Source organism: Lolium perenne, chromosome 1 (assembly GCF_019359855.2).
Source record: "Lolium perenne isolate Kyuss_39 chromosome 1, Kyuss_2.0, whole genome shotgun sequence".
In the NCBI taxonomy this organism is placed as follows: Eukaryota; Viridiplantae; Streptophyta; class Magnoliopsida; order Poales; family Poaceae; genus Lolium; species Lolium perenne.
In genome coordinates, this window is record NC_067244.2 from 70,065,703 (window position 1) to 70,072,172 (window position 6,470).

A 6,470-nucleotide genomic window follows, 5' to 3' on the forward strand; every position below is an offset into this window, starting at 1 on the left:
AGAAACTCTCCAACAATATTTCTTCGACCATTTTTTCGTTTCTCTCCTTTTACCCTTCGATGGTAACATTCCGAGATAACTTCTCGGCTATAATTTCCCACCGGCAGTTACCCGAAGGTACCTCGTCTACGATGAGTAATTCTCTAGCAGTATTTTTTTAATACTTTTCTATGCTTTGACACATTTTCCCAATCGTAGTTTCACCATGGTAACTTCGAAGGTGATTTGTAAGTTTCTTTGATGGTTATTTCTGCATACCAAATTTTGACCTCAACAGTGATTATTTGACATTAAACCTTCATCAGCCCGCCGGTAGTTATTCCACACAAATCATCAGTATTAAATAGTAATTTCCCTATGGTAATTATTTAAAAATGGTTTTTTAAAGGCGTGTGATTCTTCTGCGATGGTATTTTCTTACCAGTAATTTTAAAAGGTGCACAAGCAACAATCTCCTTCAGTAATTTCCAAATGTGCACGAGCAGCAATATTTAGCAGTTGTCGATGGCAACTCTCCATTTATAGTTGCCTTCTTCTATAGTACATTTATGGTTCTAATATGATAACTATAAACAAAATAGTCCACTATTTGTCGCCTCTTCTATTCGAAAATGATACTATACCTTTTGTTAATCGCCTCACAGTCGCCTTACGAGAATACGACTGACTTCTTCCACAACTATTTCGACAAAAAAAACATTATCCATGGCCTCTTCTATTGCCGAAACAAATGTTACTACTTTTTTTATTAATCTCCTCATGATAACCCTACGGGTACGGCGTGCCGCCGTGCCAGGGCTTCCTAGTCCATATTTAAGTTCACCATTTTTCCTTTGGTGGAAACTTGCTTTGTTATGACTTAGTTACAACGTAGAATAAGTAAATTTTCGAATATTCCACCGTCCTGAATCATGGCAACTAAAAGTGAGAGTTGCTAACATACTTGCGATGGATGGATAAAGTGTGGTTGTAAATATGCATGGTGAAGGAGCCTCTGTTTTATTAGCGAAAATATAATTTTGTATGTGCCGAGAGAAACTTGGTAATGTTGGGTTTCAAGATGTTTCATAAAAAGACTTGTTTATTACAAAGTATCACTCTCCTTGAAACAGACAAACTAAATACGCTTTACTAGGCATGTATATTAGCCGATAGATCTCCCAATTATATTATTGTCAGTGGCAACGAAAACACAATAAAGTATATTAGTACCTATCTTCAAGAATAAAGGAAATATTCAAAATTGTACTGACTATCGAGGGATTAAGCTTATGAGACATATTATGAAACTTTAGGAGAGAATCATCGATCATCGCTTGAGGAGAGTGACGAATGTCACTAAATACCAATTCGGTTTTATGCCCAGGAGATCGACTACAGAGGCGATTTTCTTACTTCGCTAACTTATGGAGAGGTATATGGAGCAAAAGAAGGACTTAATATGGTTTTCATCGACTTGGAGAATGCGTATGACAAGATACCAATGACGGTCATGTGGTGGGCACTGGAGAAACACAAAGTTTCAACAAAGTACATTACCCTCATTAGAGATATGTACGATCGTGTTGTGACACGTGTCCGCGCAGGTGATAGCGAGATTGATACCTTCCCAATCACGATAGGTCTACATCAAGGGTCAGCCTTAAGCCCATACATGTTTTCCTTGGTGTTGGATGAGGCGACCAAGGATATACAAAGAGATATTCCTTGGTGTATGCTATTTGATGATGATGTGGTGCTAGTAGATGAGACCAGAGCCGACGTAAATAGGAAGTTAGAGCTATGGAGACATACGTTGGATTCGAAGGGGTTTAGACTTAGCAGAACCAAGACTGAGTACATGCAATGCAACTTTAGTGTGCTGAAGACGGAGATGTCAGATTAGAAGGACATATTTTGCGAAAGAGGGAAACTGTAACACCCCGAAATTTTGAAACAATTAAGAACCATAATTTCAATTATCCAATTTTTAGGGTTAACAAAAACTTGCCTATTTCCAAAATCTTTTCTATTATGTGAATGAATGGAATGTTTGCTAATACCATGAATGTGTGTTTGAAGAATTTGAAATAGATCCTAAGCCACAACCATGCATTTAGGATCAAATGGAAACAAATTAAAAAGAAAATAAAATAGAAGTAGAGGCACATATGAGCCTATGGCCCTATTTGTGAATATAGGCCTATGTCATGATCTACCTTGTGTAGATGGTTTCAAAACCTTAACAAACCCAACCTAGTACTCACCAAGCCAAATCCAAAGTGAAACAAAATAGAAAGAAAATAAAAATCAAATAGGAGAGAGACATATGTGAGTGTATGGCCAATTTGCAAATTTGAGCAAATGCCCCACTTTCTTTGTTTGAATTGCTTAAACACAACACTATACCATTTGAACACCAAACAATACAATTTGGGTCAAAGAAAAGCAACACAAATCAAAGGAAAAAAATGAAAATCTAAGTTACATATGCTAATGGTCAAATCTGCCACTTTTAACATGTTACCTACTTTGAGCCCCTTTGGTTAATTTTTTTTTAAACTAAACTTTCTAATCTTTTTGCCCAGATCTATTATACTCATAAAAGTGAACAACTTGGTCAAAGTCAACCTTGCTGATTCAAAGTCAAACTCTTAATATAAGTATGCAAAGTGGCAACTTTGAAACAGATTCTAGATTGCCCCAAATTTTGGAATTTTCACAAGCCAACTCCAAATTGCAAACCAAGACCACCAATTGATGCCAAACATTATTTATATCACAGCCATAACATATTTTGGCCAAATTCAAAGTCAAATGAGATCATTGCATCTCACATATGGTGATCACATAGTTGAATAAAAAGTACAACCACTATTCTACCCACTATTCCCCACCTCACTCCCCTTTTTCTTGTGCTCATCTATAGTGAACCTTGTACTCCAACAACTCCCAATGACATCACATTGCCTAGCCATGCTCACAAGCTCTCTCCCTATGTCATGGCATATGTCACACATGTTGGCCATGATCTTTTGTGCATGCTCTAGCTCTCTCTAGCCTTGCCAACCATGTCACATACCTTGGCCTCACCTCACCTAAGCTTGCATTGCACTCATAGACCAAGAAAAATGCATAGAGGATCCATGCCATGGCCATACCATCCCCTTGGTCACCACCACCGTGCTCACCATGTCACCCTCCTCCCCTCTCTCTCTCACCTTGCCAACCTCCTCAACCCTATAAAAGGAGGCTTCCCCCACTCCAATTCTTCACACCACTTCACTCGTCTCCTCTCCCTGATCCTCCTCAAGCAATCCCTCATCCAAATTTCATCCACAGAGCCCCAATCGATCACCGGAGCGCCGCCAGTACTACTGTAAGATCGCCGGAGCTAGGAGCCGCCCCAGGAGACGCCGTCGGTACAAGGAGCCTTGCCATCCTCGACAACGCCACCCTGCATCAACGCCGACGACCGCCGGACCTCCGGTGAGCCGCCGACCCCCTAGGCTCGCCGCCAGTGAGCCCGTGCTCGTCGTCGACGACGACGCACATGGACCGTCGGATCTTGCTCTAATCCTGCGGCTCACATAGATCATACAGTTTCGCTGTTTAAGTACCGCTGACAGTAGGTCCCGCTGTCAGGCGGCCTGCTCGTGCGAGACATGCAGTGGGCCGGCCCGTTTTCTTTTTCTCCCCTGGCCCAATTCGTTTTCCCGCGCAGCCCAACAATTCAAATTCGAATTTTTTCGTTTAACTGAAATTCAATACTGGTGCTTGATTCAAAATTTAATAGAATCAAATCTACTGAGCCAAATTTTATGAATTTTATATTGTTGGAAAGCTTATGAAATTATCTAACTAACCCCACTGGTTTCAAACCCTAGTTCATTGTAGATCACCTGCAATAAAAATATCAAGTCGGTACCTTTTACAAATTCAAATATTTATTAAAAATCAACCATAATGAATTTTGAGTTGATTCCAACTCTCAAAAATCACATTTCATATTGTCTATCTGAATATGTAAAAATATGATATGGTTGTTTCTAGATTCAAATAGTGGCTATGTGGCCATTTCTAGCTCATTTAAATTGTTTCAAAAATAATATTTAAATTCTATGAGGTCTAACATCTCATTTAAATCACTTTCCCAAGTAATTCAAGGTGAGGTGATGAAATTAGACTTCATGACCTCATATGTTATTATTTGAGAATATTAAATCATTTCCATAGTAGTATTTAAATTGCATGAGGTATAATACCTCATTTAAATCACTTTCCCCAAATGATAAATATGAAGTGTTGACCTTGGTCAACATGTACTCATACTTTATTATTTGAGGAGCTTAAATCTTAACAAGATTCAATGAGAGGAAATTATTTCTCCAAAGAACTAAATAGAAACCCTAGTAAATATTTTTAATAAGAGGAAATTATTTTCTTCTTACAAGTTTTCTTAAAAGAAAAACAAAGCCAACCCCCTTGTGATTAAGGTTGTGATGATATGATGGCTTGTGTGAACCATTTGTGTGTTAAGTCTAGTACTTAAGTTTTGTGTGGTGATTGTATACCTCGTATCCGTTTATAGACGCACCGAGGACTACCAGGAGGAGGAGGTATTCTACCAGGAAGAAGAATAAAGCTTTGATCACTGTACCAATCAAGGTAAGCTAATATTCTTGCAAGATACCTTAGTGCAAAGCTCTCCTAGAGCAAGGCACTCCAACCCCCTTGTTTATGTTTAATGATCCCAATCCAAGTTTTTACTTTACAAGTTTTTGACTTTGGTTTATCAAAGTTTACTTTTGATTCATGATTCACTTGGTCTAGATATGGAGTAGTACAAGAGCATCAAATTTAGCCTAGAGCAATACAAGCTAATTAGCACCCCTCATGACTAGTTGCTAGTGCTAAAAACTAAAAATGACTACTCTAAATGGGAACATGTGATTTGAAATGACTTTGAAAACCTTGGAATGATGAGTCATTCTATTGAAAGATTTTGAAGGTGAATGTGACTTGAATGACATGGTGAATTTGATAAAAACTGATGATTGGGTTGGATGCGATACCATTCCAATATTTGAGTACCCCCACAATACCTGATTATGGGTAAGGCTTTAGCTGGAAATTTATGTGTCTTAGTACGGGTTTCCTCTGAACAAGCGTCATAGGGGTTATGCCGAGGCTGCCTCCGTTGAAAGTGAAATGACGTGAAATGAGGTGAATGTCCTACCCAAGCCCTGTGCAGTTCCCAGGTTGGCGGTTTGCTATCACTGGGAGGCCAAGCTCATAGGGAGAGGTGCCTATACTAGGATGTGTAAGTAAAAGGTTAATGGTTGATGATCCGCATACTGAGTTATGATTATTCAGGGCTATCCCTGACGGATGTAATCAAATATTGTGGCACAAGTGTGCAACCTCTGCAGAGTGTAAAAATATTCGAATAGCCACGTCCGCGGTCATGGACAGTTGGAAAGACCATACTGTTCCGTCATCAGAACTTTTCAAAAATGTGACGGGTGACTTGTGACTTGAACTTGACAGGTGACTTTGACTTTGAATCACAACAGAGTTGTGGGAATGACACTAATGTTCCCACTTGAGTTAAGTTAGGTAAATGAAGAGTCTTTGATTACTAAATGTTTATGGAATAAAACTGGCTTTATGCAAATGAACCTAGAGCTTAGAATTCCATTGATATAGTTGATAGTGCTTACACTAGTATTAGTTTGCGAGTACTTTAAAGTACTCATGGCTTTGTCCCTGGCTATTCAAATGTCCAGACTATGAAGAAGAGCAGCAATATCATGAAGATGGACAACAGGACGTCTACGATAACTAGGACTACTCCTGACGTCAACAGTTGCCTGTGGAACAGATGGACCGGTACTACGCTACTTCCGCTGTGTGTTTTGTATTGGATCCTTAGATCCACTATGTTGTATTAAGACTGGATCATGTGATCCTTTGATGTAAGACAATTATGAGTTGTAATGAATGATGTTCTATGATATCAATCTATTATGTCTCGCAAAAACAATATTCCTGGGATTGCGATGTATGGCATAATAGGCATCTGGACTTAAAAATCCGGGTGTTGACAGAAACCTTCCGATATTTGGGATCAATGTTGCAAAGCAATGATGATATCGACAAGGATGTTTGCCACATAATCACAGGGTGGATGAAGAGGCGACAAGCATCTGGTATCCTATGTGATAAGAAGGTCCCACAAAAGCTGAAAGGTAAGTTCTATAGGATGGCAGTCAGACCGGCGATGCTATATGGGGCGGAATGTTGGCCAACTAAAAGACAACACATCCAGCAAATGAGTGTTGCGGAGATGCACATGCTACGATGGATGTGTGGCCATACAAGAAAATACCGGATCAAGAATAAGATAATTCACGATAGACACGGGGTGGCACCGATCGATGAGAATCTAGTCCAACACCTACTGGGGCGGTTTGGGCATATCCAACGAA